This window comes from Anolis carolinensis, chromosome 5 (assembly GCF_035594765.1).
Source record: "Anolis carolinensis isolate JA03-04 chromosome 5, rAnoCar3.1.pri, whole genome shotgun sequence".
Classification (NCBI taxonomy): Eukaryota; Metazoa; Chordata; class Lepidosauria; order Squamata; family Dactyloidae; genus Anolis; species Anolis carolinensis.
In genome coordinates this window covers 104827159-104850888 of record NC_085845.1, presented here as the reverse complement: position 1 = coordinate 104850888, position 23730 = coordinate 104827159, and the positions used below count along the sequence as shown (strand labels likewise).

General features: G+C 42.8%; 1 protein-coding gene across 1 annotated transcript in view; it reads left to right on the top strand.

Annotated features, from left to right (window-relative positions):
• Positions 1-3213: 3213 nt before the first annotated feature.
• The window catches only part of slc2a9 (solute carrier family 2 member 9), a 108518-nt gene continuing 88001 nt past the window's right edge, over positions 3214-23730 (top strand). The window contains exon 1 of the mRNA XM_008115897.3: positions 3214-3366. The gene's annotated coding sequence lies outside the window, so the exon portion shown is untranslated. The remainder of the gene's footprint in view (positions 3367-23730) is intronic.

Here is a 23730-nt window from a genome sequence, read left to right as displayed (position 1 = left end):
CCACTTGGCCATGCTAACCCATGGGGTGTTTTTAAGCAGTTCATACATTCACAGCTTCAAAGGACAATCAAATTGTGCCAAGAAAATTCTGTGATAGGTTTGCTTTAGGATTGCCGAAAGTAAAAAACAATTTGAAAGCATCCAATCACCAAAATAATCATATCAAATAAAAAACCATGTTGGCTGTACCTAACATGAATTGGGGACATTTTTAAAGACTCCGATATGAATTGCCCATTTTGCATTTGCATCTTAAAGTCCAGCCCTTCATCTCCAGACATAGCTTAGGATCAGGGGCGATTCAATCTTTAGACGAAGTACGCGGTTGCTGAAGGTGGCATTCTCTAGGGGGCACCTAGGGGGTGCCGCGGCCTGGGCAAAGGCCAGGCCGTGGCCACAAAGGCAGGCCAGGCCGCCACCTCTAGGTATTCTTAAGAAAACCCTAAGAAATTTGTGGGGTGAGGATAAGTCAGAGGAAGGGACTGGCCAAACAAACCAACAAACAAAAACCCTCGCCTAAGAGAACCCTATCAAATCCACCAAGAAGTCCTGGCACAGCCCGCGCCTTTCCTCCTGCTGGCCCCAAACTCCCCAAATGCCCGAAAGCGAACTTACAGGTTTCAAGCATGTTCTACCCACAGGGTGCGGACCCCGCCTAACAAAGCAAAGCATTCCTCGCCGCCACTGTCACATCTTGCAGCTTCCCAGGAGAAGCGCCGCCGGGGAGGGATGGACGGTTGGACGGATGGGCCCGGAGCAGGAGCAAGGCCCTGCCCCTGCCCCACCTGTGCCACTCCCGCCCTGTCGGAAAGGACTCCGCCTGCCCTGTCCCTAATTACCATATGCAACCAAGTACCCCAAGGAGGGAGGGAGAGACCCAGCAAGTGCATGTGCCCCCCAGAACATGCCCCCGTGCTTGCCGGGTCTCTCCCTCCCTCCCTCCCCGGGGTACTTGGCTGCATATAGTAATTAGGGGGCGGGGCAGAGTCCTTTCCGGCATGGCGGGAGTGGCGCAGGTGGGGCAGGCAGGGCCTTGCTCCTGCTTCGGGCCCCTTCCATCCGCCCATTCACCCCCCAGAACACGCCCCCGCGCGCACTCCACCGGGAGCGAGAGGCAGAGCAGAGATCCCATCGGGCAGCGCCGGCAATACAGGGGTTTGCCCTAATTCAGGCATGGGCAAACTTCGGCCCTCCAGGTGTTTTGGACTTCAACTCAACAAAGGCAGTTTCCCATTGTTTGAATGTGTAGTCCCTTGAGAACCTGCTTGATTTTTTAGGCCCACCTGCAGAGGGATGGCTCTGTAGGTGTTCTCCTTAGTCCCATTCCCTTAGGTGGGCACCTGGCAGTAACAGGTTTGAGTCTCTTAGGCTCTCTAATCAGCCTCCTTTTTTTCTCCCTCTCTCGCGTTTGCAGCCATCAACATGGCCACTGCTACAAGCTACAGTAAATGCCATCCCCCGATCTCTGGCCACAGAGTCCAGCGAAGGCAGGATGACCATGTGAACAGCAGCAGCTGGTTCAGATTACCTAAATAGAAAATAAGAAATATTGATATGAGCAGCAGTATGATGTATTTTGTGGAGCCATTCGTAGGAAAGTTGTGAGTGAATGCTTTCTTTCTCTTCCCCCTTTTTTCTTTTGTAATTGTCTTCATACAGCCATATAAACCAGAATATCAAGGCAGAATAACCCACAATATCTGCCTTGATCTGGGTTATCTGAATCCACACTTCTTTATAATCCAGTTCAAAGCAGATAATATGGATTATCTGCCTTGATATTCTGGGTTATATGGCTGTGTGCCATATAACCCAGAATATCAAGGCAGAATAACCCACAATATCTGCTTTGAACTGAGTTATCTGAGTCCACGCTGCCCTATATCCCAGTTCAATGTTTGGTGCTAAATTCACAAATATAGTAATTCTAATTTTGGACGTGCTTAAAATTTTATATAATGTGATTTTATTTTGTAATGGTATCTGTTTTATATGAATTGTTGTTTTGTAGATTGTTTTATATGAATTGTTGTTTTTACATTGTTTTTAGGCATTGAATTTTTGCCTATTTATTGTAAGCCGCTTTGAGTCCCCTCAGGGAGAAAGGTGGGGTAAAAGTGATGTAAATAAATAAATTCCTACATAACATTGCCATGTATTGAATTGCTTTTTCTGTTGATTTGTTGTAAAACATGATGTTTTGGTGCTTAATTTGTAAAATCATAATGTAATTTGATGTTTAATAGGCTTTTCCTTAATCCCTCCTTATTATCCAACATTTTCACTTATCCAACGCTTTTATTTTTCAGTGATTGGTTTTTTTGGGGGGTGGGGGTAAAATTCTGTTCACTTACATTTGAAAATAACCTAGGCCCAGCCCTGCTTAGGATTTATGCTTAACTTTGCCTGTGTAGACCAGGTTATCTGTGATCTCCCGATGCTGGTGAACTACAACACTCATCATTGCAAAACAATGGCTAGGCTGGGCAGAGCTGAAGGGAGATGCATTCCAGAAGGAACTTGCATCCATCAGCCTCCTATGGCTTCTTCCTGTTAAGATAGGGTGAAAATGTAATGCATTTCCTTCCTGGCAAGCTCATGATTGGCAATCATCTGTGGATAACATTTAAAATGTAATAGATCCCATTAAAACAAATGAAGAGATTTCCTTAGTCATATACCTTTGTTTTATGATTGCATGAAATAGATTATCATTTTTTGCCTTTGTTTTTCTTCTTGGCACCATATCTTAAGTGAGTGCTAAAGATTTATTCTTATTTTAGTTATGCTTGACTTCATGGCACATTGGCTTTAAAGACTGTTTTTTTCTTTTACAAAATGAAAAAAAAATGTATGAACGTGGCCCATCTCAGGTTGTACAAGGACATTGCTGTAATAAAACAATAAAAGGGGCCAGAATTAACTGGCAAAGAGACAGCCTTTGGCTTGGATCCTAAATGAACTTAAGGTTTTCCATGGAAGGGATATTTCATGACTTTTTGGTTCCCCTACCACATGATTTGGGAGGATTCCCACCTAATACAGGAGAGCTAAGGCAAGATCACCTGTGGGAATGAGACAAGGCATCCACACATGATTCTCATTGTTCTGGGAATTTCCTTAGGATAGTTTATTTCAGGATACAAGCCACAACTCTAGATGTGAAATCCTTTGGTCTGCTGTCAGTTCACAACACAGAATTTATAAATGCTACCAGTTTAAAAAATGGTGGGAAGAATTAACAGCGGGTTGCATCCACATTAGGAAGACAGTGAACCAACTCCAGGTTTTTGACACTTGGATTAAAGCAGAGAGCAAGGTTTCTATCCCACCACCAACTACAAGGAAGAGCAAGAAAACACTTAGGTAATTTATGAAATGGAGCAACAGAATGAATTTTTGAGCCTTTCGGTGAAAATTTTTATATGGCCGTGGGTCAACCCAGAGCTTGGAAGTAAACAAGTAATAGAATTACATGTACTAGCATTGGTTTGGGGAAAGAATAAGAACGTAGTGTGTCTTTACAATCAATGCAAATGACTAGAAACATTTGATCAACTGATTAATTTTTGCATATTATTTTTCAAAATTTGAAAAATGTTTGTTTAAAATTGTTATTGATAAAACATAATACACTGCTATTAAAATGTGTGATGTTAATGTTATTACAATATTGGGGATATAAAATGAGTTACATGGCTGTTTCTTTTGAATGCAGTCATATTTGATTATGCATCTCCTACTCTGATGATGATAATGATGATTTATCATTCATGTCAGGAATGACTTGAGAAACTGCAAGTTGCTTCTGGTGTGAGAGAATTGGCCGCCTGCAAGGATGTTGCCCAGGGGATGCCCAATAGTTTGATGTTTTAATAATCTATCCTGTATTTATTACGGTCTTACCTTTTATGTGTTTTTAATGTAATTTTTTATCCTGTATTGTTGTTTTAATTGATATATTGCATTACTGTTTTATCTGTTTTATATTGTGATTGTATTATGTTGCTTATATTTTGTCCTTATGTTGTTTGGGCCTCTGCCCCATGTAAGCTGCCCTGAGTCCCCACGGGGAGATGGTGGCGGGGTATAAATAAAGTTTATTATTATTATTATTATTATTTTACCATCCTTGCTTCTCTCATGTCCCCACATGGAGAACTGACAGAGGGAGCTCATCCGATCTCTCCCCAGGTTGGATTCAAACTGGCAACATTCAGGTCAGCAACCCAACCTTCAAGTCAGCAGTCTGCTGGCACAGCGCTTCAACACACCCCACCAGGGTATTCATTTTTATAGAGAACCTATTGAAAGACTTTGCTTAGGAATAGAGTAAGTATCAGACAGTATGATATCTGGGAGATATATGAAGGAGAATCTAAAAAGGAGCTATGGGAGTTATCCATGCTTAGTAGCAGATTGTTGGGAACAAATCCTTCCCCTTCCTACTATTTTCCCTCTTAACACACAATGGGAGTAATGCGGTTTCTGAATTTTTTTTGGACGGCAATGCCAAACAGGCCTCACCTTTTGCTGAACTGACTTAAAATAAAGTGGGGAAAGCAGAAGTTAAATAAAATCAATGTCTGGGTTGCTGTGAGTCTTTTGGGCTGTATGGCCATGTTCCAGAAGCTTTCTCTCCTGACGTTTCACCCACATCCGTGGCAGGCATCCTCAGAGGTTGTGAGGATGCCTGCCACAGATGTGGGCAAAACGTCAGGAGAGAATGCTTCTGGAACATGGCCATACCGCCCTTAAGACTCACAGCAACCCAGTGATTCTGGCCCTGAAAGCCTTCAACAATACATTAAAATCAATGTCATTACCATTTTGTGTGCAGGGATTAAATGTGGGAGCTATATCTGGAAAAAGTGAAAAATCAAGCAATTTGGGAGGTGGTCTCAATGATCTCCTGCTGAAAGAAGGGATTCATTGCTCTTTCTTTGTAGTATTTGGAGGATTATTGATGACAGCAGTTGTTGAAAGGTGGGGAGAGCAAACTCAGAAAAGGAAAGTTCATTTCAGGATACAAATAAAAGTCTCCCATCTATGCATTTATGAGCATCAGCAAGGAACTCACACATACTTCCATTACAACAACACAGCCTTGCAGCACTTTAAACACCAACAATGTCATTGTTACATAAGATTTTACTGACTAGAGTTCATTTCATCACAGGCGTGAAATGTTTATATGGGTTTAGAGGAAGAAAAATAGAGGTGGAAAGTGTATCAAATGTCAAGAGATGGGGAGTACAGTATACAACAATAAATGTCATTTGAATCCTGGATTGCCAATGCTAAGTGTCAGAAACTGCCTAATGAAGACAATGCTTATGTCATTATAACTCAGTTTATCTAAAATGTTACATGAGTCTTTCGTTGTTTGGCTACATGTGTTTCAACTATATCTCAAAACTATGGCCATTTGGGAAAGCCCAAAATGAAGTAATTGAGCATATCTAAAGAAACTAAACTACTGGTATCAATAACACTTCAGATAAGAGATGAGGAAATGTTTTTCCCTGCATTCTTTCCTTCTAAAAAAATCTCACATAGAAGATGAAAAGGTTTGGAGAGAGATGATTGAGGAGGAATAGACATCTTCACCAATTCTCTTTGAGCTGGATTGGACATTTACTTACATGCCAAAAATTCCTTGCCATGTTAAATATGTGTCATGGCATTGAACCCTAAGGCTCAAATTGGGAAGTTACAATGTAAAAGTATTAAATTTAACATGGACATTTCACAGTCAAATGGCCAGGCGTCTTTGTTGCAGGTGCTTTCTACCACCTTAATCTGACTCGGGATTGGGATACATAATTTCTCACTCTTTTTAGAGAAGGAAATTCTTCCTTTTTTTGAAGAGAGTTAGAGTATAGTACTCACAGTGATCCATAGATAATAGGCTTTAGGGTGAATTGCTATCTGTTTCTGCTTGCCAGGTACTGGAACCACCATATCCATTTTCCAGCGCCTCCCGAAAACAGGTGCACTGCCGAATGAGTGTTTTTGTTCTGCATCCAAAAAACATTTCTTTTTGGCCCATTGGCGGCAATGGGGAACTTACGAGGCTCCCCTTTCCCTTGGGAGCCTTGCCTTTCTTCCCTTCAAGAGAGCCTGGGTGTCAGCAACAAGGTTAAGAAAGCACCCTATCCAGCCCATTATGGGAGGAACTTCCCACGGGCTCCCCTTCCATATCCTTCATTAAGACCTGGGTTTTAATAAGCATCAGACTTAACATTCTTTTGGAAGCCTTTCACTTCTGTTTGTAGAGAAGGAGACCAAGTTTAAACCCTAAAGCTGTTTTACTCTAGAGGAGAGGCAGGCGTGTGCGCTTTCTCTCCAACACCAGGATGCCACACAGCTTTCCAAAGCATTTTACAGAGTCCCAGGGAAGAAAGACCTTGGAGCTCAATGGAGCTTTCCTACCTGGACTACCTTAAAAAACCCCTCTCTTGCCTGCAATCTACTTTCTGCTTGGGGTTTTGCTTCCTTAAAAGCTGTTTCTGCTTTCTACTCTATAGAAGAGGTAGGCTTTTCTTTTTGTTTCCTGGGATTGCTTATTATTATTATTATTATTATTATTATTATTATTATTATTATCTTTTAGTTTTCTGAAGGAGAGGAAGGGAAGGAGTAAAAGAAGCTAAAAGGGTAAATGCCCCCAAGCCCCAAACACGTACGCGCACCCCACCCACTGTCCCTCAGGTCATCAACTCCCAGTCAGCCCCACTAAATAAAAAGAATCAGGAAAACAAAGCAAAATAAATAAGATTCAATTGTGATGCTGAATAGGGGTGGAGAAGCTGAGATCGGCTCCTGCTTGATTTACTTGCGGGTAGGTTTTCATACCAGGAGGGCCCTTATCGTTACAAGCTCTTGTAGGTACAAAAGGTACCGGGAGAAAGCACGTCAGTACACAAGCCTAATGGATAAGTTAACCCAGTTTTTTTAGTTGACTTTTTAACTAAAATCTCTAGACTTATTGGTGAGTTATATAGGGTACATATACAGGGTGTTTGAAAAAGAACTCCCTAGTTTTAATGTATTTATACTTAAAACTTGGGAGTTCTTTTTCAAACACCCTGTATAATGACCCTTGACTTATTCATGGGCCATATCAAAATCCATAATTTTGGCCCCAAAACAGGCCCTATAACTTATACATGAAACTGACTTATATTTGACTATATGTCAGAAATCTTTTTAAATGTAAACCATATTTATTCTGTCCAACTGTCTATTAGATTCACCTAAACAACACTTGCAAATCCACAGATCCCTTTCCTGAGTGTTCTTCTAACTTTCAGAAACAAGAAAAAAAGTCACATCTTTTTTGGAAATGAACTAACTATCAAATGCATTTGAAATGGAATTTCTACAATACGAGTATGGTGAAAAAAATCACATGTACGTGAGCATTTAAGATTAAACATATATGCAACAGTGACGCATCTCCTGCCATAGCTAATACTTAAGATTCAAGATAAGCCTAACAGACTGAAAAGCTGAGTGGCAAGCAGCAAAATGAATTTCACTAAAGATAAATGTAATCTCGTTTGGGGGGAAAAATGAATGTGCAAACATTAATATAGGTTATATCTTGCCAGTAATACATGTGAAAAATTGGAGCGATTTTGACAGACCACAAGCTTAATATGTGTTAACCAGTAAAGGTAAAGATGACATTAAGTCTAGCTGAGTCCGACTTTGGGGGGTGGCGCTAATCTCAATTTCTAAGCCGAAGGGTCAGCGTTCTCCATAGATGCCTCCTAGGTCATGTGGCTGAAATGACTGCATGGAATGCCGTCACCTTCCCGCCAAAGCAGTACCTACTGATCTACTCGCATTTGCACGTTTTCAAACTGTTAGGTTGGCAGAAGCTGGGACTAGCAACGGGAGAATAGCAAGGTATTGGATATCATTAAACATTGCATTATTTACAATAAATGAATATAAATGCCAGATAAGCAGTTACAAATCACAATCAAACTGTTGCATTCATAGTATGATGAATGGTAATTGCATTTACAATGTAGTAAACTTCCTTGTTTGTTTTCTTAATTCTTCGTAAGGGATGAGTCGACCCCTGATCCACAACAAGTTATTGTACACAATACAGTGTTTAATGATCTAATCACATTTTGATGTGTTGTCGAAGGCTTTCATGGCCGGGATCACAGGGTTGTTGTATGTCTTTCGGGCTGTGTGGCCATGTTCCAGAAGCATTCTCTCCTGACGTTTCGCCCACATCTATGGCAGGCATCCTCAGAGGTTGTGAGGTATGGAGAAAACTAAGCAAAGAGGTTAATATATATCTGTGGAAAGTCTAGGGTGAGAGAGGTCAGTGTGGATGTTGTGTAGTTAATCACCAGAAAAACGAACACTCTAATCAAGAACTCCTCCATTAACTTTGACATACGCCAACAGCTGTGCAAATCAGAAGCCCTCCCACCCAGGCTTTACGGACTCTCCAAAATCCACAAGGACTCCATCCCACTCAGACCCATTGTAAGTGCCATTGGATCGCCGACTTACAACCTGGCAAAATTTGTGGCTACACAGCTACAAACCCACATTGGGCTCACTGCACATTATATCAAGGACTCTACACACTTTATAGAAAAGATCAGCAACCTCAATCTAAGCACCAAGGACATCCTGATCAGCTTTGATGTGGTGTCCCTTTTTACCAAAGTCCCAGTAGCTGACACCCTCACACTAATCAAACAAAACTTCCCAGAAGACATCACAGCCCTGTTTCACCATTGCCTCACCACTAGCTACTTTCAGTGGGACACTGGATTCTATGAACAGAAGGATGGAGTGGCCATGGGGAGCCCTCTCAGCCCAGTAGTAGCAAATTTCTATATGGAATACTTTGAAAAACAGGCCCTAGAAACAGCACCAAAAAAGCCAACTGTTTGGTTCAGATACGTAGATGACACCTTTACAATCTGGAGCCATGGAGAGGAAGAACTCAGCAAGTTCCTGGACCATCTTAACAGCATCCACCCAAACATCCAATTCACCATGGAAAAAGAAAAGGAAGGAAAACTGCAATTTCTAGATGTTCTGGTCATCCGCAAACTCAATCAACAATTGGGCCACACAGTTTACAGAAAACCTACACACACAGATAGATACCTTCATAAAAACTCCAACCATCACCCAAGTCAAAAAAGGAGCACAATCAAAGCCCTGACAGACCGTGCACAAAGAATCTGCGAACCTCACCTCCTCCAAGGTGAACTCAACCACCTAAACTGGGCTCTACAGGCCAATGGATACTCCATCACAGACATCAGAAGAGCTGCAAAGCTGAGAACAAGCCATGAGAGTCAAGACAAAGATCCACCCAGAGCAAAGGTGTTCTTACCATACATCAAGGGAACTACTGACCGCATAGGGAAGCTGATGAAGAAGCACAACCTACAAACTATCTACAGACCCACGAAGAAAATCCAACAAATGCTACGGTCAGCGAAGGACAAGAGGGATCCTCTCTCTTCTGCAGGAGTCTACCGGATACCATGCAGCTGTGGACAAGTCTACATAGGGACCACCAAACGCAGCGCCCAAACAAGAGTCAAAGAACATGAAAGGCACTGCAGACTAATTCAACCAGAAAAATCAGCCATAGTAGAGCATTTGATGAACCAGCCTGGACACAGAATACTATTTGAGAACACAAAAATGCTGGACCATTCTAACAACTATCATGTCAGACTACCCAGAGAAGCCATTGAAATCCACAAGCATGTGGACAACTTCAACAGAAAGGAAGAAACCATGAAAATGAACAAAATCTGGCTACCAGTATTAAAAAACTCAAAAATCAGAACAGTAAATAAAAAGCAATACTCTGAAAACAGAGGATTTCCAGACATGAATCAAACAAGGGCAGTTAACGACTCTAAACAAAGGATGCCCCAGAGGCAGGAAGAAGACAGCAGATAAGCTTTTCAATGCTAATTAAAGTGATTAACTACACAACATCCACACTGACCTCTCTCACCCTAGACTTTCCACAGATATATATTAACCTCTTTGCTTAGTTTTCTCCATACCTCACAACCTCTGAGGATGCCTGCCATAGATGTGGGCGAAACGTCAGGAGAGAATCCTTCTGGAACATGGCCACACAGCCCGAAAGACATACAACAACCCTGTAATCACATTTTGAACGTGCTTTTGAACTGGTAGGTTGGCAGGGACTAACAGTCCACTACCCAGATTTGAGCTGCCAACCTTTTGGTCAGCATGTTTAGCAGCTCAGCAGTTTAATCCGCTGTGCCACTGGGGGTTCCTATGATATCTAATACCTTATTATTATTCCATTAGTGATACTTGTGTTAAAAGTTTAAAAGCAATGCTTTTGGGTTGGAAAGATTAGCCATTTACAAGAAACATTGCCCGGGGGACACCCGACTGGATTCACTCAGTCTTCAAGGAGGCTCTTTCTATGTCCCCCTTTCTATGCTTGTGATTTCCTTTATTTCATCACTTTTTAAAATTTATTTATTATGCAATGCTTTTGACACGAAATAAATAAATAAGTGATACTTGTCAGTTAAACCCTTAGGAACGCATTTTTTTCTTATAGTACTAGCAACGGGACCTCACCCCATCCCACACATTCGAACTGCTCACCTTCCTGTCAGCAAGTTCTGCAGCTTAGCAGTTTAACCACCTGTGCTACCATACCCAGGTGGTATGGCAGCAAAAACCAATGCCATATGGCATTCACTTTGGGCCTCATTTGGGGAGAAAGATAGGATCTCAATCAAACAAATATACAAATAGACAATTCTAATGCATTCCATAATTCATTCTAGGCTGCGTCAACAGAGCAAGGGAAGTAATAGCACTCTGTTCTACCATTGTATTCTTCTGTGGTCAGACCACACCCAAAGTTCTGGACTTCAAGTTTAATATGATTATTGGTAAGTTGTAATGTATCCAGAGATCTAATAACCAAGCCTTATGATAAATGATTGAGGGAGAGGCTGAGAGTCAATATGATGGCTATCTAATAATAATAATAATAATAATAATAATAATAATAATAATAATAATAATAATAATAATAATAATAACTTTATTTTTATACCCCGCCCCATCTCCCCGAAGGGACTCGGGGCGGCTTACATGGGGCCTTGCCCGATACAACAATCAAACATCAATACAAAGCAAGAGCACAACTAACCCAATAAAAACTATCTCTAAATAATCAAAGAACTATCATGTAGAAGAGGAAGCAAAGTTGCTTTCTGTTGCTTGAGAGGACCAGACTGAAAGCAACAGATTCACACAACAAGAAAGGTGACTGCAGCCAAAAGAGGAAAGACTTTTCTAACAGTAAGTTCTGTTCGACAGTGAAATCAACTAAAGGTGTTGTGTTCACTGGCTACCTCTTAGGGGTACTGTAGCAGTGGGTTTATATAAGTAAGGGGGTTGAATTTGATAGCCACTACAATCTCTTACAATTCTATGAAAACATAGAGAAAGAGCATATATCCACCTTTAATCATTGACTTTAACATCTAGTAGGTTTCTATACTCGCTAAAGAATGTAAACACAAATGGGAGGGAGGCAGTTTAAAAAGGAATTGCAATTTCCACCCATCATTTGTTGGTGTAAGTGCCTACAGGTTGTTTCTAACTTATGGCTATCCTGAAGTGAACCTATCTCAAGGTTTTCTTGGCTAGAGTTATACATAGGGGTTTGCCATGGTTTTCCTCTGAGCCTGAGAGAATGTGGCTTGCCAAAGTTCACCCAGTGTGCTTCCATGACTGAGTAGGAATTTGTACCTGTGTTGCTTAGGACCTTATCAGATGAAGGGAATGTAGCATCCTAGGATGCTTTCGCTCCATCTAATGGACGGAGCCCCACACTGGCCAGCACACAATATTGTGTGACTTCCAGAAGAGGTCACATTCCAAACGGGGCTGAAAACATTGGCTCCAAAAAATGTGATTGGAAAAGTTCTACACAGGGTGATGGATTCGTCCCTCTGCCCCTCTCTTTTCTTGGCGTAACCAGTTGAAGTGGGACACTTCGCCTGGCTTTTTGATGAGGGCCTTAAGAGTCATGCTCAAACCATTGCACCACTTTGACTTTGATCATTTGGAAATTAAAGAAAATTATCTTTGTCAGCTGATTCAACTACATTTTCAAAGTTATTAATAAGCCTCCTATGTTGTTATCCACAGGACATGTTTTTTAAAATGTGACAGTGACATCTGAAACAAAGGCAGAAATCCTGAGCTTGATTCATACAAATACCCATTTTCAATCATTTGGTAAATATAGTGGAAGCTTGACTTAAGATCACCCCAACTTAAGAGCATCTTGAGTTAAGAGCCATCACTCAGCCCAGGTTCCACTTTGACATAAGAGTAGCATTTTGAGTTAAGAGCTAGAAACAGAGGTAACGCTAGAACGAGAGTACAGGGCTTTAGGGCTACATGGGAGCAGCCCTCATGCCTCCGTGCCTTGTGCTCTTGTCCGCTTTGGGAGATTCCTCTCCACTTTGCTTGTCTGCTTTGGGGGATTGCTGTCCACTTTGCTCTTGTCCACTTTGAGGAACTTTGGGTTAGTTGACATTGTGTAGTTTTTATTCCTGGTGTGTTTGGCTTCATGAAGAGAGATAAGGAAAGAGAACAAGAGAGGGAGGGAGGCTGGAATGAGTACAGTATGAAGAAATGCTCAGTCCCTAGGTTTCACAGAATATGCTCCTCTTCACTTTATCCAATACCCGGCCCTATCTATGCTGCTTGCACTACCCCATGCCTGGCCCTTGTATATCCTGATCACGCCCATTGTACTACGGCAACTGGTTTCACTGAGTATTGTTACATGGCTGTTTTATATTCTTATGTTTTATTGAATTTGTGTTTTAACTGTTTTGTTATTTTTTAACTATGTTTTTATTTTAACCTTGTTTTTTTGCTTTGATGGATTGCTTGTATTTGTGTCGATGGGCATTTTGTCCCATACATTATTATTTTACTGACACAAAAACACAATATGACACAGCAAACGAGATATATACACTGGGTTTCGTATCACAAAATCACATCATCATCATCATCATTAAAACCATGCTTCTACCTCTTCACTTTGTGCTTCTTTGCCACAACTTTGTGCTTCTACCATTTTAAAGTTGATCTGTTATGGGGGGGGGGGGGGGGGGGAATTAGACAGGACAGAACGGATAAATAGTGTTTCAGTGGAAAATTCACTTTGAGATAAGAACATTTGAATGGAGAACTAAGAGACTGGTCACGGAACAAATTAAACTAACTAAACCAAGGTATCACTGTACTTTTAATTGTTTTAGCATCTTTCTAGGATCCAGGTTTTGAGGACAATGCTGTTCATCTGGTTGATGTATGCATTCTTGACTAGCAATTTATAATCTATTTTAATCTGATTCATAGCACTTGCAATTTTATAATGCCAGCATAATGCTACATCTTGTATTTGAAAGTAATTTAAATTTGCCTTGGTAATATTAATAAGGGAGCAGCGGTGGCACAGCGAGTTAAACCGCTGAGCTCCTGAACTTGTTGATCAGAAAGTCAGCTTCCGTCAGCCTAGCAGTTCGAAAACATGCAAATGTGAGTAGATAAATAGGTACTGCTCAGGTGGGAAGGTAATGGCACTTCATGCAGTCATGCTGGCCACATGACCTAGGAGGCGTCCACAGATAATGCCGGCTCTTTGGCTTAGAAATGGAGATGAACACCATCCCCCAGAGTCGAACTTGACTGGACTTAATGTCAAGGGGAACCTTTACCTTTACCTTAATATTTATAATTTTCTCATACCTACCATTGACTTGAAGTTTAATGATGAAATATGAGACTTCTATTGTAATGCTTGTATTACTTGTACTGTAATGTAATTGTAATGTAGATACCTTTACAAGAAAGTGAACTACAGTGAGAATCAGGGCCAAAGTAAGCAACTATAACTCAGAATGACATTTTTATAGGATTTATGGACTGGACAACAGTAAATATTTTTCTTGTAAGGTGTTTCCTCATATATTGGTGATGCTGATTTACAAAATATTGATTGATCTCACCTAACAAAAAGATGAGATTAATGATTAACCATTCATGAAACCCTACAAAAGAGAAAGTTACAAATGGGAATAGGTGGGTTTAATGATTGATTAGTCATTTTTAAATGACATCAACTTTTTCTTCCGTCTCTGTGGCATATATGAGTGCTCTTTAGACTGGGAGTTTATTTCAAGTAGTCCCTGAAAGCAGAGGCACCTTGAGAAATGTAAGTGGAAAATGTTTCTTATGGTTCTTTACTTAATTTAGAGAAAATCAATGTCTATTAAAAGAAAAAGTGTATTTTGTCTAAATGTGTAAAAGTACTCCTCATTAGTCTACAAACTTTACATATTTCAATATTTTTCTCTATTTTCAAACGCATAACACATTCTTTTCTTGTATTTATTCTGAGCGCAATCTACTTCGTGTTATGTAATGAATATGTTATAGAATTAAAAAGTATGCTTCTGGGGTTTGTTCTATACATTGGAAACAAATGTTATAAGTTTGGACTTAGAAATGTATAATTACAAATTATGATAGTACATTTAATTCTTCCTCTGAGGTATGAATGTTGCAAATGCATGTATAGTCAGCTCTCCCCTCATCCACAGATTTTGTATCTGTGGATTCATCCATCCCCAGCTTGAAGCTATTGTTTAAACAGGTCCAAAAAGCAAACTTCAATTTTGGCTCAATTATTCTGTAACCTGCCTCGAGACACGAGAAATGAGTAAGAAATAAAATCATTATTTATTATTATTATTATTATTATTATTATTATTATTATTATTATTATTTAGGGGCACCATTTAATTAAACCACTTCATAATGGGACTTGAGCCTCCACAGATGTTGTTGTCCATTGGGGGGCAGGGTCCTGGAACAAACCCCAATGGATACTGAGAGTGGATCCTCCCATCATGGAAAGATTTCCCTTTTTTGTATGTATAACTGTTCACCCTGTATTTATTATCCTTGATGGTGTTCTAACCTCTAACATATACTATAGGACTATTAAAAGCTGTACTGTGCCACAAAAATATACAGAATTTCTGGAAAGCACATTATTTTATATTTCTACTCTATTTTTCATTTGTGTGTTTTCGGTATTTGATGTTTTTGTATGTATACTCTTTTGTATTTGTAAGCCGCCCTGAGTCCCTGCGGGGAGATAGAGGCGAGGTACAAGAATAAAATTATTATTATATTATTATTACTAGCTTGGATACCCAGTGTTGCCTAGGTTAAAACACACCAGTATTCAAATTTAGGCATATCAGGTATGTGTGCCAAGTTTGCTCCAGATCAGCTGTTCTTTGGGTTCACAGTGCTCTCTGGATGTAAGCTACAACTCCTATAAATCAAGGTCAATTGCCCCAAACCTCTCAAGTATTTTTCATTTGTCATGGGGCTTCTGTGTGGCAAATGTGGTCCAAGTCCATTGCTAGTGGGGGTCATGGTGCTCTGTCTTGATGCAGGTTGAACTACAGCTTCCATCATGTTGAGTCAGTCCCCCAAACCCTTCCAGTATTTTCAGTTGCTGATCAATTCTGCTCTGTTTGCTGTGCACTATAGAAAATAGTAGGAAACGGCTATGGGAAGGGTAGTGGGCGGGATCATGCAAATTCCACACCAATTGAGAGAGTAAGGAACACTGGGATACCTGTGGTGAAGGAAACACATGAAGTCTAGGAGGAAATTGTCCCCGTATGAAAGTATTCACTTGGGTGGTGGGCAGTCTTATGTTTGTGGAGGACACAGGCAGAAGTTATACATGTTCACGGTACTCGCTATTACCTGCAATGTCATTGGAGGGATGGCCATTGGCGTCTCCTGCATAGTGGGAACCTATCTGTGTAAGTCAGTGGTTCCCAACCTTTGGGACTCCAGGTGTTTTGGACTTCAACTCTCAGAAATCCCAGCCAGCTTACCAGCTGTTAGGAAGTGTGGGAGTTGAAGTCCAAAACACCTGGAGGCCCAATGGTTGGGAACCACTGGTGTAAGTGGCCACCCCACCACATACACACATGTCAGAACCCTGCTACTAGAGCCTGGATGTGGCTCTGAGTTTCAGGGTCACTGACATTGATAAGACACCTGCGGCTCAGGACTCGGAGAAGAAACGGCTGCTGGACTTGGCGGGGAATTTGCGCGGGGTTTTGCTGAGCGGGAAGAGACTTTTCAAATGAGGGGGAGGGTATATAAAGGATGGTTGGCCGGAGCCTCCCATTCTTGGCTTTTCTGATGTTCATGTTTCCTACAGTAAAAGTTTCTGGTGATAACACAGAGAGTCTCGTGTGTTCATTCAGGAGCGGCTGTGGTGAGCTGACACTAAGCCAAGAATACGGACACCATCCCGCTGTAGCGGTGAGGTGTAACATGCAAGTGGAGGATGAAGAGCTCTTGGGCGCAGGAGGAGGAAGGTCGGAAAGGGCCACTCCCGAGCCGGACGCTGAGTTCCACCAGCTGGCGGCCCTGGCGTCATCCACCGCTTATGCCCAGCCAAATGGGGTAACCCAGAGGCGTGGAGTGGTGCGGGGAGACAGCACCGGAGGAGAGGAAGGTTCACCTTCCCCAGGCCCACAAAGGATGGTGTTTCTGGAGGAGAGGATGTCGGCGATGGAGACCACCCTGGCAGTGATGTCGAGGGCGATGGAGCGCCTGGCGTTTTTGGCGGAGCCAGAGAGAGGAAGGGAACTTCGGGCTGGCTCAATGTGGGACGTGAGCGTGGGAAGCAGCCAGGGCTTTGCAGACCTCCCAGCACCGAAGGGAAGGGAAATGCGAAAGGAGCCCGGCGCCCGGCCCAAGACCCAAACAAGCCTGACGCGGGTGGAGGAGAGTGACGACGAAGGGGAAAAACCTCCGAGAATCCCAGCTGAGACCCTGGTGCCCCTGGCGAATGCCGGGCGTGGCACAGGGCCAAGAGAAGCAGCAGCGGGGCCCACTGGTCCGCAAGGGGGCTTGCGACGGGCGGAGAATTGGGGATTGCCACCACAGGGACCCCTACCGAGACGAGAGGAACTAAGGATCGAGTTTGGGGGAGAGTCCTCTGAACTGGATTTTTTCCTGACCACGGTGAGGGGCTATATGGAGGACAATGCTCACACTTTTAGAACGGAATCCAGCCGGATACGGGCCATTGGTGCAGTGTTGAAGAGGGGAGCGGCCAGCTGGTACGTTCAGCTGCACGCGCGGCGCGACCCATGTCTGGGGTCACTCCGACGCTTTATGGGGGCCCTGGAGACCCGTTTCCGAGATCCACTGGAGCAGATCCGGGCGAGGGAGAAGTTGAAGACCGTCTCCCAGGGGCAGAGGTCGGTATCTGAGTATGCGGAGGAGTTCCAATGCCTCGCCGAAAAGGTGCCGGAATGGTCTGCAGTAACAAAGATAGAACTCTTCAAAGAGGGTCTCAGGCGGGAGATCCTCTCCTGGGCGGTGCATCGTGATGAGCCTGACACACTGCGCGGATGGATTCAGCTGGCGGGGCGCGTCGAGACATCGCTGGCCCAGGCGAGGAGGCACCGAGGAGGGCTACAGCAGCGGCCGCAGATGAAAGAGGGGAGCCGGAAGGAGGGATCAACCCCAGCCGGGAGGAGAACGGAGCCGACAGGGAACGTGAGCGCCAGCAGGAGTGGCTGCTTCGTGTGCGGCCGGTTGGGCCACAGGGCTGCCGAGTGCTGGCAGAGAAAAGGGGAAGGCGGAGGCCAGCCCAAACCCAGAGCCGTGGCAGGAAAACGCGCCGAGGAAGAACCACCGATGAGGCACCACTCGGGGGGGTTGGTAAGTCAGGACAAAGCTATGATAGTGGTCCCCATTCAGCTTGAAAATGGCAGCAAACAAGCAACCTGCAAAGCATTTGTGGATTGTGGATGTTCCAGGAACATCATCTCCCCTGAATTAGCCGAGGGATTGGGATGCGAAAGAACGAACCTAGAATCCCCAATAGCTTTTTCGCAGTTGGACGGATCCACAGCATCGGGATCGTTAGCTAAGTACAGTGCCGAAGATGTAAAGTGTAAGATAGGGAGTTGGGAAGGAAAGGTGTCATTTGTGATATCACAAATAGCCAGCTATAATGTTATACTAGGCATGCCGTGGCTGGGGCAGGCCAACCCGCAAATCAACTGGGAGGATAAGAGCATGATCTTCAGGATGGATTTGGAAGAAGGGAGCCAGGAAGTTGAGAGGGAGCCAGGGAAAAGGGGGGAGGAAGACTCTATCAGAATAGCAGAACTGGCAGATAAATTACCCCCAGAGTATCGGGATTTTGTGGACGTGTTTGATGAGAAGGAAGCAGACAATTTCCCACCGAAGCGGAGAGTTGAAGTGAAAATAGAGCTAGTCCCAGGAGCAGAGCTTCCCAAGGCAAAAATATACCCGATGTCAGCTAGGGAAAAGGAGGAACTGAGAAAATACATTGATAAAAACCTAGCGAGGGGTTTCATAGAGCCTTCAAATTCCCCTCTAGGGGCGCCTGTGTTGTTCAGGCGGAAAAAGGACCAAACGCTGAGGCTCTGCATTGACTACAGGGGCCTAAATGCAATCAGTACTGTAAATAAATACCCCCTACCCTTAGTGAAGGACTTGATCGCCCAGTTATCGGAAGGACAGATATTCACTAAATTGGACTTAATTGAGGCCTACCATAAATTGCAGATCAAACCAGAGGACAGGTGGAAGACGGCCTTCTCCTGCGCATTCGGATTATTCAATTATCGTGTGCTCCCCTTCGGTTTGTGCGGGGGAGGGGCCGCGTTCATGCAATTAATCAACGAAGTATTGCATCCATTGTTGTACAAGGGAGTCTTTATTTTTTTAGATGACATATTGATAATGTCTCGAACTAAGGAACAACACGTAGAACTAGTCAGGGAAGTCCTACAAAAGTTGAGGGAAGCGAAACTGTATGCGAAGCTTGCCAAGTGCGAGTTCAATAAAGACCAGATAGACTTTCTGGGGTATAGGATTTCCTCCCAGGGAGTGGCGATGGACCCTGCGAAGGTGGAAGACGTGAGGGGGTGGGAAGCCCCCAAAACACGGAAGCAGCTGCAATCCTTCCTAGGGTTCGCAAACTTCTATAGAACATTTATCAAGGACTTTGCGCGCCTCACTTTGCCATTAACGGATTTGTTAAAAACTAAAGGCAGGGGAGAAACAGCCAAAGTGAAGGCCCCAGGGGCCAAACTGACATGGACAATAGAATGCCAGGAAGCTTTCGAAGCCCTTAAAAAGCGTTTTACTGAGGAACCTGTCCTACAGCACCCTGATATGTCTAAGGCCTTTGTACTACATTGCGATGCGTCAGACCGGGCATATGGGGCAGTTCTGCTGCAGAAAGACGAGGGGGGGAACCTGAAGCCATGTGGCTATCTGTCAAAAAAGTTTAGCGATACAGAAAAAAACTGGCCGATTTGGGAGAGAGAAGCCTTAGCGATTCTAAAAGCACTAGAGTGCTGGAGACACTTTCTGGAAGGAAGTGGAACACCGTTTGAGGTGTGGACTGATCATAGAAATTTACAGTATCTAAGATCCCCTCGTAAACTATCAGCGAAGCAAATTAGATGGGCCCAATATTTCAGCCGTTTTGATTTCAGACTCAGATTCTTCCAGGGGAAACATAACATACTCGCTGACGCTCTCTCTCGGATGCCTCAGCACGGGGGAGGAATTCAGGAATCTGAAGGGAGCCTGTTCCTAGATAAGTAGTGGGGCCTGGCAGTACTAACTCGAGCACAAGCGGCCAAAGAAAACAAACGTACTGCCATTTCCACGGGGGGAGGAGAAATATGGGAGGAAGAGTTGAAGCGAGCGTATGGAATGGACAAATGGTTACAAACTAACAAGGAAAAGGGAGAATTGTGTGGGGATTTGGTGTTTGTAAATAAGAAATTGTATATTCCTGAATGTTTAAGACGAGAAATGTTAAGGAAGTGCCACGATAACAAGGGTGCGGGTCATCTAGGCCCCACCAGGACTATTAAACTGTTGGCCAAACAATGCTGGTGGCCCGGAATGAGGAAAGACGCCAGGGGGTACGTCACGCAGTGTGAATTATGTGCAGAGGGAAAAACACCACCGGGGAAGCCCCAGGGGCTATTGCAGAAGGTGGTGGAGCCCATGAGGCCATGGGAATGCGTGGCCATGGATTTTGTAGGCGAACTACCCCCCAGCAGAGGTCACAGATACATTTGGACAATATTGGACCTATTCTCAAAACAGGCACACTTTGTGGCCCTGCCGAAACTCCCCTCAGCTGAAAAACTTGCTGATTTGTATGTGAAGCATGTATATCGCCTACATGGGTGTCCCGACAAAATAATTAGCGACCGGGGAGTCCAATTTACTGCAAAATTTTGGGGAAAATTCTTACAGCTGTTAGGAGCAGAAAGGAACCTGAGCTCGGCTTTTCATCCCGCAACCAACGGGGGAGTCGAACGCACCCAACAAACACTGTGCCAATTCTTGAGGATGTACACCAATTATAGACAGGATGATTGGGCGGACCTTCTACCGTTTGCTGAGATGGCTTTTAACGGGGCCGTACATTCGGCCACAGGTCGTGCCCCATTCGAAATAGTATACGGACAGGAGGTGGCACCTTTCCCCAGGCTACCCGAGTGGAAGGAAGGAGAGGGCCAGACCGACAAGGAATGGCCGGCCAAAATTAAGCAAGGGTGGCAGACCGTGGTGGAGGCATTGCGGGAAACACAAAAGAAGTACAAGCTCTTTGCCAATCGTAGGCGCCGAGAGGGGGACAAATTGGGCGAAGGGGATCTGGTTTGGCTGAGCACAAAAAACCTGAAATTGGGGTTCCCATCTAAAAAATTGGCTCCACGCTATATAGGGCCGTTCAGGGTAGCAAAAAGAATAAACGAAGTGACCTATGAGCTGAGGCTACCCAAGGACCTAGGAAAGGTACACCCGGTATTCCATTGCAGCCTGTTAAAAAAGTATAAAGGAACTCTGGACAGCGGAGAACAATAGTTGTGTTTAATCTTTTCCTTCCAGGACGAAGGGGAGGAGGACGCCATGTCAGAACCCTGCTACTAGAGCCTGGATGTGGCTCTGAGTTTCAGGGTCACTGACATTGATAAGACACCTGCGGCTCAGGACTCGGAGAAGAAACGGCTGCTGGACTTGGCGGGGAATTTGCGCGGGGTTTTGCTGAGCGGGAAGAGACTTTTCAAATGAGGGGGAGGGTATATAAAGGATGGTTGGCCGGAGCCTCCCATTCTTGGCTTTTTTGATGTTCATGTTTCCTACAGTAAAAGTTTCTGGTGATAACACAGAGAGTCTCGTGTGTTCATTCAGGAGCGGCTGTGGTGAGCTGACACACACATACATATTTTCACTTTTATTATGTGTATAGATAAATGTCGTTTTCTACAAGTAAATGTTTTTCTGGAAAAATGTTTTTTTTTTCAGAAATCTGTAGGCTATATTTTAGGGAAAGGAATTGACAAAACACTTCCGACAATTCCTTGCCTAAGAAATCCCTATGAAGTGGATTGGGTTGGCATATGTCAACAGGTGACTTGAAGCCACAAACAGGCACACACAATCAGTTATACAAATAAAGACAAAATTCAATTGAGTCTAATATAGTTTCAACAGCAGAAACTATGCCTATTCATAAAACTATTTAATATCGGTATAAATAATTCGAAAGCCATTCGTTTTAGACAGCGGATGGGATCCATAAAAATCTCTCTATCAGGAAACCTTGGCTTTTCACCAGGAGTCTGAATGAAGCTTCAGTTTCTTAGTGCTCATCCAGGGAATTTTCCTGGAAAACAAACGAACAAGGAAAAGAAAGACAGATTCAAATTACCTGTCATGGGCATGCTGCTATTTCTGGGCAGCTTCTCTCAGTGGTTTTATAGAGATCTCAAATAACATAAAGAACAATCAGAGGTCTCCCAAAAAACATCGTCCTGCTATAAACAAAGTTTGCGTAAAACATTGCCTTGTTTTGTACAGATCACAATGAAATAAATATTAAATAAACTATTCCTACCTGGATTGTTCTTTTTTTAAAAATTGCACAGTTTTATGAGAAGTTATGGAGGATGTTAAAACCTACATAAATACATTGGCCCTTTTGACAGTGGCTATTGGACCAAAAATATCTGTTTTTGATCCATATTGCAATTGAAATAAATGAGATTTTCATAGTTGACTTTAATTGCATTATATTCAAAGTTTGTGGGAGCAACACACCTGTCAATTGCTTTACAAGTTTAGCATTTTCACTGTGAAAATAGAAATATATGTTTAAATCTTGCATTAAAATTGCCTTTTAATTTTGTCCTGGATTGTTCAATAGTCCAAGAAAGTAAGGCTACAGATGAGCTCTTTGTTTCACCTGGGGTTTAAAACTTGTGCCTCAAATTCAATTATGCCATTACAATTTTCAGTAATGTACAATGAAAAGGACATATTTATCACAGCTGTTGATCAGAAGTTACTAACTTTCTGAAAAGAAGCAAATGAGCAGTTGTGTGATAGTGATAGTTCAAACGTTTCATTCAGTACCATCAAATCTGAATGGATGGAACTTTGTTGTCAATCTTGACCTATCATTTTCGGATATGGCATCAAAAATGCTAACTTTGTCATTTATGATTCATGTGAGTGTACTATTTATAGAAATTACAATATGTGTTTTTTTAAGATATTGGATAACAAAACATGTTTATTATTTTAACAATTAAATATTAATCAAGCATTTAAATGAAACATTACAGAAGTAACTTAAATGCCTTGTAAAACTAGAACTCCTCTGATTCTATTGAGCCATGGCATTTAAAGTGGCATCAAATGGTATTAATTCTATCGTGCAAATGCATCCTAAAATAATGATGATGATAACAATGACAATGATAATGTCTTGATTCTTTTAACTGGAGACACCTGATTGGTTATACATAGAATAAAGACATTACATAATTTAAAAAAATCTATAAGAAAACTAATATATACTTCTCATTGAACAATAATTTCTGATGAAAACATTTCATAGACCAGCATTTCTCAACCTGGTAGTTGGAACCCCTGGGGGGTTCTTGACGGGGTGTCAGAGGGGCCGCCAAAGACCATCAGAAAACACATATTTCTGATGGTCTTAGGAACCCCTTTGGCAAAGAGAAGGCTTCTCCTGTCCTTCTTTTCCTTTTTGGAAACAGATGGCGAATCCTCCCACCAAAAGCCCAATTTGCCCAATTATATCATAGGTGGGATTCAAAGGGCTCTTTGATTATAGGTGAACTATAAATCCCAGCAACTGCAACTCCTAAATGTCAAGGTCTATTTTCCCCAAACTTCACCAATGTTCACATTTGGGCATATTGAGTACTCGTGCCAAGTTTGGTCCAGATCTATCATTGTTTGAGTCCACAGTGCTCTCTGGATATAGGCGAACTACAACTCCAAAACCCAAGGTCAATGCCCACCAAACCCTTCCAATATTTTCTGTTGGTCATGGGAGTTCTGTGTGTCAAGTTTGGTTCAATTCCATTGTTGGTGGAATTCAGAATGCTCTATAATTATAAGTGAACAATAAATCCCAGCAACTACAACTCCCAAATGACAAAATCAATCCCCCCACAGCCCCACCAGTATTCAAATTCAGGCATATCAGGTATT